General features: G+C 42.3%; 1 long non-coding RNA gene across 1 annotated transcript in view; it reads left to right on the top strand.

Annotated features, from left to right (window-relative positions):
- The window catches only part of LOC131901431 (uncharacterized), a 186,108-nt gene extending 173,127 nt beyond the window's left edge, over positions 1-12,981 (top strand). Inside the window, exon 3 of the long non-coding RNA XR_009376540.1 lies at positions 12,825-12,981. This is a non-coding gene — a long non-coding RNA (uncharacterized LOC131901431). The remainder of the gene's footprint in view (positions 1-12,824) is intronic.
- Positions 12,982-13,286: the final 305 nt, after the last annotated feature.

Raw genomic sequence — 13,286 nt, 5'->3', positions numbered from 1 at the left:
GCTGGTTGTCATGGTGGCGGCTGGCAGTGTCTCTCTCACTCAGCTTTCCACTTCCCAACTTTATTCTCCTCCTTGTCCCACCTACACTTCCTGCCTAGCCAATGGCCAATCAGTGTTTTATTTACTGACTAATTAGCAACACATTTGCTATACAGAACATCCCACAGCAAAGGTTTAAGGAGGCAATAGTATCTTATGGCATGCATTCCCCATATGTAAAGCAAATGTTAAACTCTTGGTCAACATATACTAGGATTGTACCACAGGATTGGTAGGAGCTGGCACAAGCTGTTCTGGAACCCAGTCAAAGGCTTCAGTGGCTAACTTGGTTCAAGGATGAAGCTAAAAACATAGAAAAACAGTGGAGGGATAAAGGAATACAAGTCTGCCAGCATCAGCTTATGGGAGAAGGTCAATATGCTTCAGCACCAGCACAATGTTTATATGATGTCCAAACCCTAATTTTATGTCGAACAGCAGCCTTGAATGCATGGGACAGAGTTGAGGAACCAGGAAAAAAAACTGAGTCATTTACAAAGGTTGTACAAGGCCCAAAAGAATCTTTCACAGATTTTTTACAAAGACTGGCTTCAGCAGTAAAGAGAATGGTCCCAGATTCAGAAGCTGGTAGGATAATAATTGAAACTTTGGCCTTTGAGAATGCGAATGCAGCATGCAAAACAATAATCAGGCCATTAAAGGCAAGATCTCCACCTTTGGAAGATTGGATTAGAGACACGGTTAATGTTGAAACTCATGAGCATGATGATATGTGGGTTGGAGAAGCAATTTCAAGAGGTTTGAGGAATGTTAGATGTTTTGGATGTGGAAGGCAAGGACATTTGAAAAGGGACTGTAAACAGGTCATTCCTAGAAACAATGTTTCCTCAAGGAACAATGGCAACAGAATGCCCCTTCCTTCTGGAGTATGCAGAAGGTGTGGTAAGGGAAAACACTGGACCAACGAATGTAGATCAACAAGGGACAGACAGGGTAATCCTTTGCCTCAGTCTTCGGGAAACTCCCAGAGGGGCCTCATGCAGGCCCCAATAGCAAATCCAGTTCAAACCTTTCCTGCAGTCATAGATGAAACCCCTACTCAGAGCAATTAAATAACAAAATGCCTATTGGAATAAGTCATGCTGGTCAGGATGATGAAACAGAGAGAATAGAAAATTCAGGAGAAAACATAAAGAAAATTTTTTGGCAAACTTCTATTAATGAACAAAGACCAAAATTATCGATAAAAATAAATGATGTTTTGTTGTCTGATCTGGTAGACACAGGTGTGGATGTTACCATAATTGAACCAGAATTTTGGCATCCAACTTGGCCTCTTCAGGAGGTAAACGTTCAACTGTTAGGAATTGGGACATTAAATCCTACAGGTCAAGCAGTTATAGAATAATAAAGGATATGCTAAATAAACAGAAAGGGGTAACAAAAACCCCCAGAAACAGACTGCATAATGCTCTATTAACTTTGAATTTTCTTAATGCCAATGAGAAAGGAACAACAGCTGCAGAGAGACATTGGATAATAGAAAAAACTACAGAATTAAATCAGCCTATATACTTTAAGGATGTGCTGACCTCAGAATGGAAACCAGGGTATGTGTTACGTTGGGGACGAGGTTTTGCTTTTGTTTCTACAGGAGAAGATAAGTTGTGGGTACCATCAAAATTGATAAAGGTTCGATTTGAACAAGAGAAACCTCTTAATTAGAGGAGGTGATAGTTCATCAACCAACATGAACATCCAATTTAAACTAACTTATACCAGTAACACATGTCTTTTCATTTAATCAGATGGTAACTTGCCAAAAAGGAACATCCCCAAAAATTAGTCTTGGGGAAAGGTTTTTGTTTTTGTCTTTTAGGAGAATGGAGGTTAAGGAATCTGAAGAGTACTGGACAAATGAGACAACTGATCAGCTTTTAATTACAAGGTGCTCAGAGTAATTTTGAGATGACTAGCTGAAATGATCCAGTCTCAAAGACTACTTGAATAAGGACTTGAGATGAACACTGAACTTTGGCATTATACACAGACTGGATAATGAAGGATATGGTTACCTTCCCTAGAATTTGACAATTAATCTAAAATTTTTCTTTCAGGATAAAGATAACTTCGCCCATACCCAGTAGGAAGCAATTTTAAGAATATGACGCCCACATTCCCAAAGAGGTGGTGTGGGGCAGGTGGTTTTTTGATCTTTTTAATGGGTTTTGGGTCTGGGATAATTTTCGTTGTTTAGGGGGTTGGTTACAAGTTGTTGTCAAGGGTTAGGAAAAAGGCTAAGCAAAGGAGATTAGATTTAAGGTTCTTATTTAAAAAAAAAAAGAAGAAAAAGACAATTACTAGTTTTAAGTATTTTACATTGGATTGGATTGTTTTATACTGTATACAAGTTATATATATTGGAATTGATATTGTTAAAAAATGCTATATGTATATTTCTAATTGTACTTATACCGTTCATTTAACGATGCAATTTTCTGATCCTTGAATGTGAGTATTACCAACTATTAGGACATAAAGAAATGAAAGTTAGTTAGTTATAGTTGAAGATTGGTTAGTTATAGTTGAAGATTAGTTAGTTATAGTTGAAAATTAATTAGGATAGAAAGTGAATTAGATACATTTTGGACTTGACAAAATAGGATAAATAATGAAATTGTTTTCTCTGAATTTGTCAAATACAAATGGACTAGAAATTATTTAGACATTGTATATAGTTATTGTACTTTTGTATGTAGTTTTTCTTTTGTTAGTTATAACCTTTTTCTTTTTTTTTCTTTTTATTAAATTAGAAAAGGGGAAATGTGGTGGTATTTTATGTTAATAAATAAAGTTGCATGGGGTCAGAGCTATTAGAGCCATAGCAAGTGCGTGGCAGTGGTGGTGTACGCCTTCAAGGACCTGGAGGGCGGTACATACAGGCAGTGACGAGGCAGTCACATGATTGGGTTTACAACCAATCAGAAGCCAGAACAGAGAGACTAGAGAGACAGACACACAGGAAGGAGGGCTCCTCTCTTTTGGAGAGCTGTCTTGGCTGAGAAGGAACCCTGAATCAGAAAGGGTGAGGCTCTTGGCTCTGACCTCTTGGCTTTCATCTCTGAATCGGCTCTGTGTTTTCTCTCTGATAAAACCATTGGCTACATCTACACTGAATTACATCTACAAGTATGTTTGGAGTAGAGTGATGTCCTGCCTTGAAATGGGCACACCTCATTAATCCCTCCTTCTTTAATGTTGGTCTCATGTTCACTCACCAATGCCTATCCTCCAAAAGGAATGAAAGCCAAGAGTTCCCAGCATAAAGCTTTGATCTTACCAGTTCCTGACTTCTGAGGCAATACAATTAATATCCTGGAATCCTTGAATTTCAAGAGGCATGACAAGCAGGGAAGTTCTGTTGGTTTCTAGAAACTCCAACTTTCTATTTCCCATTACTGAAAGATTCAGCTCAAGTCCACTTCCTCCAGGAAGCTTCCCTTTTCCTGTACAGAACTCATTGCACCATTCTCCCGATCATTTCTTCCTTGATGTTTTACACGGAGGCTGAAGATCAGCTTTCTTCCATCACTCTCTGTTCTCTCTACCCTCTCCATTCTCTTTCCAATTTAGACTCTTCAGTATGCCATAATGTTCATCAGTAAATGGTGAAGGCACTGAATAAACTTCCCAAGGACAGTGGGTGTTGCCACAACATAGTGACATCACAGAGGATGCCAGGGCTCTCCAGGATACAATAGAATGTCTAGGGAAGAGCTGCAGATGTCATGGGAACTGACATTGCTTCCCTGCTAATGAGCTTTCCATACAGTAGAAGTCAAGTTGACCTTTGCAGGAGCCTCTACTGGGATACAAAGGAAGCTCTTCAGCATCCCCTTCATCCAAAGCCAGAGATCTCTCCCTGATTGAACATCCTCCAGTTCTTTCCCTGTGTAGAACTGAATCTTTATCTCCTACTGAAATTTTATGTACACAAGGTAATAATATCATAGAAATTTATATATGCTAAAGTTCATCATAAGTACCTGCAACTGAGGTGCCTGGCCACACTAGTGGAAGCCATGAACTGTGGACTGGTGGCTGTGGAGCCCCCATGAGACTGGACTAGGTCCTCTGGATACAGAAGATGGTTGTTTGGCTTGAACTGTTTGAGAGGCACCCAGGCAGGGTATAGGGATCTATCCATGGTCAATGGGCAGGCTTCTCGAACCCATTGCCTGTGGTGTGACACCTTGAACAGCCTTGGTTTAGTGTGGAGGGTATTGGACCTGCCTAGGCTCAGTGTGTTGGGCTCTGCTGACTGCCCATTGGCGACCTCGATTTGGGGAATATGGGAATGTGGAGTGGCTTGGGAGAGTGGGATGGGGGTGGGTAGAGGGCAGAGGGGAGCTCTGTGGACAGTATGTGGGGTGAGGAGAAAATTTCTTAATAATGAAAAATGAAAAAAACAAAACAATACAAAAAATATGTAAAATAAAAAAAAAGTACCTACATCTCCTTATGTCCTTAGCCACAAGACATTATAGACTTAATGATGACTGAGAAGGACACTTGTTAAACAACTTCCTGGTAAAGAGTCTACAGGAAACAGCTAGGCAGAGTTATGCTAGAGGAAGAGGCTGATACAGCCTAGGAACAAGTACCCATAGGAGTGTGAAATGGTCATGGAGCCCAATGTGACTAAAATCTGTGTCATCAGCATGTATGTAGTGGGTTTTGTCCTCTCTGTTCAGTAGCTCAAAGTAGTCTGCTGTTACTGGGTAGTAAAGGTGGTCAGATAGCTGGAGTCTTCCACACAGAACTTGAGTTTCCCTTAGAGCAAAGGATATTCAGGAAAATCCTTTGCAAGCCCCTTCATAGTTAGAAGCATAGACACTTGGGTTTCACTGGACACTAGATCAATGGTTATTTTTTTTCCAATTCTCTGACCCTTTAAATCTTTAAATAGCATGAACAGTAGTTCCTCGTGTTGTGGTGAGCCCTAAACATAACTGTTTCATTGTTTCTTAACTTTAATTTTGCTACTGTTTTTTTAAAGATTTATTTATTTATTATGTATACAGTATTCTGTCTGTACATATCCCTGCAGGCCAGAAGAGGGCAATGGATATCATTACAACCACAACCATGTGGTTGCTAGGAATAGAACTCAGGATCTTTGGAAGAGCAAGCAGTGCTTTTAACCTCTGAGCCATCTCTCCAGTCCTAATTTTGCTACTGTTATGAATTGTAATTCAAATATTTGATGTGCAGTATATCTGATATGCGACCCCCAATGGGGTGGTGACCCACACAGGTTGAGAACCACAGCTCTGAATGCAGGCAAAAATCTCCTCAAATCCTGTCAGTGATGCTGGGGCAATGTAATTCTTAGTTTTGAGACATGCTTTCTCTGTGTAGCTGTGGAGCCATTCCTGGAATTCACTTTGGAGACCAGGCTGGCCTTGAACTCACAGAGATTCATCTACATCTGCCTCCCAGGTGCTGGGATTAAAGGTGTGCACCACCACCTCCTGCCGATTCTTAGTTTTCATTATCAGACTGAATCAAACTAGTCACCTGGGAAGAGGGACCCTCAATGAGAAAATATATAGATCAGATTTACTTGGCGCATGTCTCTGTCAGATTTTATTGTTAATTGAGATAAGAGTCCCTAAAATGGGCAGAATCATTTCATTGTCTGCAACCTGTACTGTGTACATATGAAGAAGCTAGAGCATAAGCATAAGCAAACTGGCAGCATGTGTACATTTGTTTATCTCTGCTCTTGGCTGTGGATGTGATATGATTAGCTGAGTTCCTACCTCAATTTCCCAAAAGTGGAACTATTACCTGGAATTGTGGGATATGATCACTTCTTAACATTCTAAGTTGCTGTGCCTGATAACTCAGTGTAATAAAGATGTTAAGAAAGCACTCTCTGACAGAGGAGTTTTCACAAGTCAGTGAGATGTGTATTTCATGAAATGCTCAACAGCACCATATCTGTCTCCGAGGAAGAGATCCTACTTCCTCCTGAACCCAACCTGTGTTTCCTTGTCAAAGTTTTACAAAGACACAGAGACACCCGTAGACTCACAAACCACTTCACCCTGTCAACAAACGTCCCCTGATATTGTCTTACCCTATCAAGTACAATGCTAAATTCTTCCATTGTGTTATATACAACAAGCTACACTTCAATGAATGAATTTTTCTTTGAATTTCCTGACCATTAAACTTTTCAGATATGGGGAATTGGGTCTGAATTCACAGTTTTGACTTTGAATTTCAATCTTAAGCTATGTCCTTCATTGAAGGTCAGAAGATGCTCCTTAAACCTGAGAGCAAATAGCACCTTAAATTCCAGGTATGTGTGGGTTATAAATAATGACTGGCAGTGTGTCCACTAGTTACCTTAGGTTGGAGATTAACTCCAGGGCTGATGTACACACACCCCTTTGAAAATTTCTCTGTATCCCTCTAATTTCTGTGCTTCTTCATCAAGGTTTATGTAAACAGATTTTTGATGAATTTCCTCCTTCAAAGGTAAATAGACCTTATCAGATGTGAAAAGTCACTTTGATTTTTTTTCCTTCTCCTCCTAGGACATGAAAAAGGCCCTTTTGATCTACATCAAAGGCTATCCAAAGAGAATAAGGTCTGAAATAACCACAGGTACAGGTTTAAAATGCAGGTCTGTGGAAAAGAGTGCAAAACAAGGGCAGGAGAGCAGGCACAGCCAGGAAAGTCTTGGTTATGTCTTGGCAGTTTAGCCTCTCTGCGTGTCAGTTTCTTCTACCTAGAGAAGTTGGGTTACACCATGGAGATGGGTGTTGTTACAATGCATGACTTATAAAATCACTTCCTTCATAAGTGGGACTTTGTTTGTTTGCATGTGTTTTTTTGGTTTTTTTGGGTTTTTTTTTGGTGAGGGTGATATGCTAGCATTTGTATGAGTTAAGCTGCACATCTCTTTCTGGTGAACATCTCTTTCTGGGAACAGAGGAATCAGATCATAAACTTATAAAAAGTGCTGAAAATGATGCTTTAGAGCAGAGAATCACTTCACTTGGTTGAAAAAATTAACACTTCATTTCATGACTGTTACCAAATATTTTGTGTGGCTCCTGTCCTTTGCCATTTGGAAAGAGTCACCAGCTAGCTATTCTTTATTGATTAACTACTTTCAGATGCTAAAAGCAAAGAAGACCTCACCTCTTTGAAAGTTATATTTAAAGGTAATTTCTTCTCATATGGAACCTGAGATAAAGTAATTACTGATGGTCACCTTTAATCACTCAGGAGGCAGAGCCATGCAGATTTCTGTGAGTTCAAGGACAGCCTGACATACAGAGCAATATTCAAGACAGGCACAAAAAGTGAAAAGAGAAACCCTGTCTTGAAACAACAACAACAACAACAATAATAATAATAATAATAATAATATTTACTGATGCTCATTCTCATTTTCAAGTTCCTTCTCCATAAGGAAGTCTGTCAGCCATCAAAGGCTTTTGGCCCTTCTGCTTCTGTTAATTGCTGTTGGCTCTTGCATCACTGATGCCTTAACTCAATGATAATTCCTGTCTGGGTACCACTAAACTGATGATCGAAAATACCAATGTCAGCCCTTGGACCAAACCCATAACAAGCTTGCAGATCACCACAACCAAATAAGGAGAGGCTCATTTTGCCACTGATAATGGAAAAATGGTCTCTGTTTAGAACAATGTCTGCATGGCTATTCCCAACTCTGCAACCTCACTTAGATGCCAATGGCATCCAGCTTCCTGATCCCACTAGAAGATACCTGATAAGCAATACTTCTGGCTTAAATCCCCTATGTTAATGTTAAGATTTTAAATCACACAAAAGACTCTTGCATCCTGGTCCAGTGAGTCTCCATGATAATCGCCTACCCTGATGATGGAGTTTTTTTTTTTTTTTTACCAATTAGAAACATCTCCAAGATTTGAGATCACCCACTACTCAAGGGGGGAATCAGAGGACCAAGCAGATGGTATAACAGGCTGACCAGTCTTCTCTCAGAGATCAGATCTCAATTTCAGTTTCCTGAGACCTGGCAGGCAGTTTCTGATGAGAAGTCATAAACAAAGGACAATTAATTGCTAGTGCCTCTGACCACAAAGACAAGGGAGACAGGACACACCAGGCCTGGAACTCTGAGCTAGCCCCTATGGTCAATGCACTAGGCCAGCCATCTTTGACAGAAGATCATTGACAAAGCCTAGAACTTGTCCAGGCCTGTACCAAATAGGAAAACTATAGCCTGATCAACAACTAACTAGCCCTGGCAAATTAAAAGTTACTAACATGATTGCCACTAGCATAAGTCTATCACATCTAAGATGAGCTGACTTCCTTGGACACTCACCTTCAGCTGTGATTAAAAGGAGGGCATACATCTCTCACATTCTTCGCCATCTTGCCTTTACATAGGATGGCAGGCCCCAGGATCCTGGAAACTTTCTTGAGATAATAAGCATTCTTGCTGATTGCATACATGATGGTGGTCTTATATGGGACTTCTCCATGATGCTAGCAGAGCTACATCCCCAGCAGATGTTTGTTTACTGTGATGGCAGGGATGGAACGAGGGCCCTTACCATGTCCAGTGAGCACCATACCATTGAGTGATGACAGCCTGACATTTTTGTTTATAAACTTTGACATGTATGCACGCTGCCTGATTTGCTTAACACAGCCATGTCCTCAGGATGACAGTGTCTTCATGGAGTCCTCACTGTTAGACAAAGTCCAAGATGGCTGGACACTCAGAATGTTGGTGTCCCAACTGTTGGAAGCAGCAGGAACATCAAGTATGTGTCTTTGATCAAACCTATTTTCTAGCCAGCATGGTGGCACATTTTTGTTTCCAAGCACTTGGGAGGCAGGAGAATCTGCTGAAACCAGGAATGTGAGGCCAGCTTGATAAACACAGTCAGGCACTGCATCCATGTCCAGCTGCAGCCATAAATCATGCATGCAGACATCCCCAGCCAGGGAAGGAAAGTCATATGGCACACCAGAAACCCAGAGAGACCTAGGCTGCTCTGATGGGGTATTTGTGCCTGAAGAGGCAGGGCAAGGAAGGCAGCAGAAGATACTGGTTTGCATTGAGGGGCTGGACCCAGGAGTATTCAGAGACATGGAGGGTTTGTGTTTGAAAGACCCAGCAACAAACCAGTGTGTCTCAGCCTGGAGTGACCCTTTAAGGAAAAGGAGCTCTGAGTCCTGGGCCCAAAGCAGCCAGTGGCCCCATGATCTATGCTGCTGCTGGATGCTGGATTAAGGAACAGGGCCATGTTGGGATTTGCTATAATCAGAAAGTTCAACACAGTATCTGAAGCACAGCAAAGGACCAAAGGAGAACTGGCAATGAGAGCAGAGGTCTTACAGTGCTTATATGAAGCATATCAGGGAAGTAGTGTGCAGGTGAAAGGGAGCAGCAAGCAGTGTCTGTGGAGCTGGGGCAGCCCAAGAGTTCCCAGAGCCCAGGGGCCATACAGGGGTTAAGCATAATGGAGCTGTAGAGTCTCCCTGGGCAGGGAGTCCTTTTTTTCCAAGACAGTCTCCATTCTGATAAAGACTAAAGGGCTGAGCCTATGAGATGAGGGAAAATAGTAATGAGGGAGGGACTGCAGAGTGGGGGGAAAGAATGCAACCATGAGTGAAGCAGGGCCATTGAAGGGCCATGGGTGAGGCCGTGCTATAGTTGGGTCTTGCTGGCCTCATGCTGGGCCAGGCCAGATGGTGACAGGAAGGGATCTTTTGTTCTCTGCTGATTTAAAGAATAAGAAGTCAGGAAATTCAAGATCTCAGCAGTCAGCCAAGCTTTACTAGGGATACACTAGCTGATTTTATGTCAGGTTGACAAAAGCTAGAGTCACCACAGAGGAAGCAAGCCAGTATGCAGCACCCCTCTATAGACTCTGGATCAGCTCCTGCTTCTAGGTTCCTTCCCTGTTTGAATTCCTGTCCTGACTTTCTTCAATGATAAACAGTGATATATGTGTATAGGCCAAAAACCTTTTTCTCCCCAACTTGCTTTTTTTTAATTCATGGTGTTTCATCACAGCAATAGTAACACTGACCAGGACAAGGAGTGAAGCACAAAACAGAGATGGACTCTACCAGGGAGGAGCCAACATGAGATAGTGTGGAGTTTTTTGTTGCTTTGGCTTTTTCAGTTGTTGTTGTTTGGGGGAAGGTGGGGGAATGTGCCCATGAATGTAGATGCTTCTGGATGCCAGTGAGGGCATTGAATCCCTTAGAACTGAAATGGTTGTGGGCCTCCATGCGGGTGCTAGGAACTGAACTCCAGTCTTCTGCAGAAGCAGCAAGCACTCAACCACTTTTTAACAATTACAATTTACTTGAAGTGACCTGCTGGGAATGTGCCATGGGAACACATGTGGAAGTCAGAGGACAGCTGTTGGTAGTTGTTTCTTTCCTTCCACTTGGGATTTAACTGACGATGTCAGCTTTGATGGCAAGTCCTCTACCCAATGAGCCATCCCAATCAATCCCTCTACCCAATGAGCCATCCCTATGAAGCCCTCTACACACCGAGCCATCCCAGTGGCTCTAGCTTTTACTTTCTAGGGTGTTTTTATCTTTTACTTAATGTTTGTTTCTTCTCCAAACTCCTGCATACAGGGGGCATTCTATCAATGTCTTGTAAACACTAAGTATCATATAAAGGTTACTACATGCAGTAGCTGTCCTGTGTATACCTGGGGAGATTGAAGGAGCCAGTCTGCAGGTAACAGAAGGGTTGATGCTTTTCCTGTCATTGAGCATGAAGATCCAGTGGCCCTAGCTCTCTATTGTGTGGTCCTGGTCATGTTCTGTGTCTTCATGGTGCAGTATTCATGTTCTAGGACAAACACTGTGTCATTTGCAGGAGGAATAGTGGTTGAATCCAGATTCTGGCAATACCAGAGGAAAACAAAGAAAGTAATGGAGTCCTTTACTCCTGAAGACCCTGTAAGTGGGTGGGGGTGGAGGCACATGGGCAGCCATAGTCCCATCCAGAAGGACACCATTTGGGCCTTTAATAGTTACCTGTAGCCTCCAGATTTGGGCATAGTCATGAGACTCAGCATTAGGCAGTCTCCATGATGGGTGCTCGCATGTCATTTGTGGGTCCTCTTGGTTTTAAAGGCATCTATTCTGTTAAGTCTCTCCTCCAGCACTATCCCTTCTGTAACTCAAGAGGCTCCTTAGTGATGGGCACTGACAGTGGTCATTTGGTGGAAGTCACAAGCACATCCAGCATGGGAGATTTTGCTATCCCAACCAGAAGGGTGTAAAATGTGCAACTTTGGTGGTGTTCTTTTCTGGAACTTCCTGTATGATATTTTCAGCTGCAATGCTTATAAAGAATAGGGAACATATATCAGGTTAGGGAGTGTCCTGGAGAGATGAGTCACCTGCAAGTGTATTACTGTGGTGACAATTCACCCCTGGAGCATAGGCTTTCTTGTTCTCTGGCAAAGTTAGGGCTCACTGCCGTGCACAGGCAAGGTCATCCCCTGCTTGAATCTTGGTTTATGATAATCCAAATATTATGTTTGCCTCTGCTTAGACTGTGCCTTGGGGAGCGTGGTGTTGTGACTGGATTTCCGCCTTGAGGAAAAGGATTTTCACATCACTCAGCAGACAGCTTCCCCAAGCTGATTATCTTTGCTTCTATTCATGTTGCTGATGTTGCCTTGAAGGCTTGGCTGGCAGGAGTTTTGGGTCTGGTGCATCAACAGAACCCTGCAGCTGAGTTTCATCCAGGCCCCAGCTGGTGGACCATGGATCTGGCTGGAGTCTTGAGTGTCTATGTTGTCATGATAATGCCTGCAGCTTTCTCCTGAGGCTGAGTGGATCTCAGATGGTGTGGCCCAGGGTGGTGTCCTCTGACTGGTTGAGGATTCTTGGAGGATCTGATCTCCATGTCCTGAGTAAAGCCACTTCCAGTTGAGCAGCATTTCCTATAATGAGGCACAGGGACACCTGTATCTAAAATTCAGTGTTCTCGAATTCCAGATTTCAGGTTTTGGATTAAGTGTGCTCAGCCTGTATTGTGTTTCCATTTCTCCCAGAAGCTGCCTCATAGAGACCCATGTTTGGCAGCAACCAAACCTACCCAGTGGTTATTCAAACTGCCACAGCATTTCCCGTTTCCCTCAGGCACACTGGGCCAGTCCTCTTGGTCAGGTGCTCCAGTTTCTCCTCTAATTTCAATTGCCACATCAGTTGATTGTGGGCATTGCCCTCTACCCATTGCTTGTCTTGTGTGTGTGTGTGTGTGTGTGTGTGTGTGTGTGTGTGTGTGTGACACACGTGTGACCATGCCAGATTGTATAACCCCATGTGCAAACATGGATACCAGAGAGAAAAAACATGTATCTTCATTTTGTGACAGGGTTTCACTGAACCATATGTGCTCAGGATACTTTTATGTCCTTCATCCCTTGCTGGGGTTAGAGTCTTCCATGACATTCCAGGATTTGTTTTTAGGTAGGTGCTGAGGATTCAGACTCAGGTCCTCAGGATTGCAGAGTGACTGCTCAAACCCTCCGAGTGTCTCCACAGCTCCACTTATTGGTCATTATATTCTCATATCATTGGTGACCTTTCTGTTCAAATATTTTCTAAGTTGGACATTTTCTCACTACTGTCTGAGGGTTTATTTACAGCCATTTGCCAGCAGCTGCAACCGCAGTTTTTTCTTGATGAACAGAATTAATTGATTTGCTTTCAAAAAGACAAATATTCCATTATGCAGTTTTCTTTTTCTTTTCCAGACAGTGTCTTTCAACATAGTCCTTACAGGCCTGGAACTCAGAGATCCACCTGCTTCTTTCTGCCTGAAGGCTGGGACTAAGGACTTGGGCTACCATATCCATAACTGCTTGTTGATCATGTGTGTTCACAGGCCTGTGGAGATGTAACCCAGGCTTTTCATATTCCAGGTGAGAGTGAAGAACCTTCCCATGGTTTGACTTTGTGGAATCATGAGTCAGTGTCAACGGTGTGCTGATGTTGAGGGTCATCAAGGCCCTGAACACCATGGCCTGATTTACCATGTGGCTATTCTCCGATTTCCCTACAAGGCTTCATGCATGACATTTAGGGGTGTTATCTGGTTACAAAACATGGCATTTTCACTCTGAAATTATTAAGGATATGATTTGGAAACATTTATTTTTATTTATTTAATTTTTGGTTTGGTTTGGATTTTTTCAAGACAGAGTAGCTGTATGTAT

Source organism: Peromyscus eremicus, unplaced genomic scaffold, assembly GCF_949786415.1.
Source record: "Peromyscus eremicus unplaced genomic scaffold, PerEre_H2_v1 PerEre#2#unplaced_82, whole genome shotgun sequence".
NCBI classification, from domain to species: domain Eukaryota; kingdom Metazoa; phylum Chordata; class Mammalia; order Rodentia; family Cricetidae; genus Peromyscus; species Peromyscus eremicus.
Note: the sequence above shows the minus strand (reverse complement) of the source record. Positions and strands in the feature narration are given on the sequence as shown.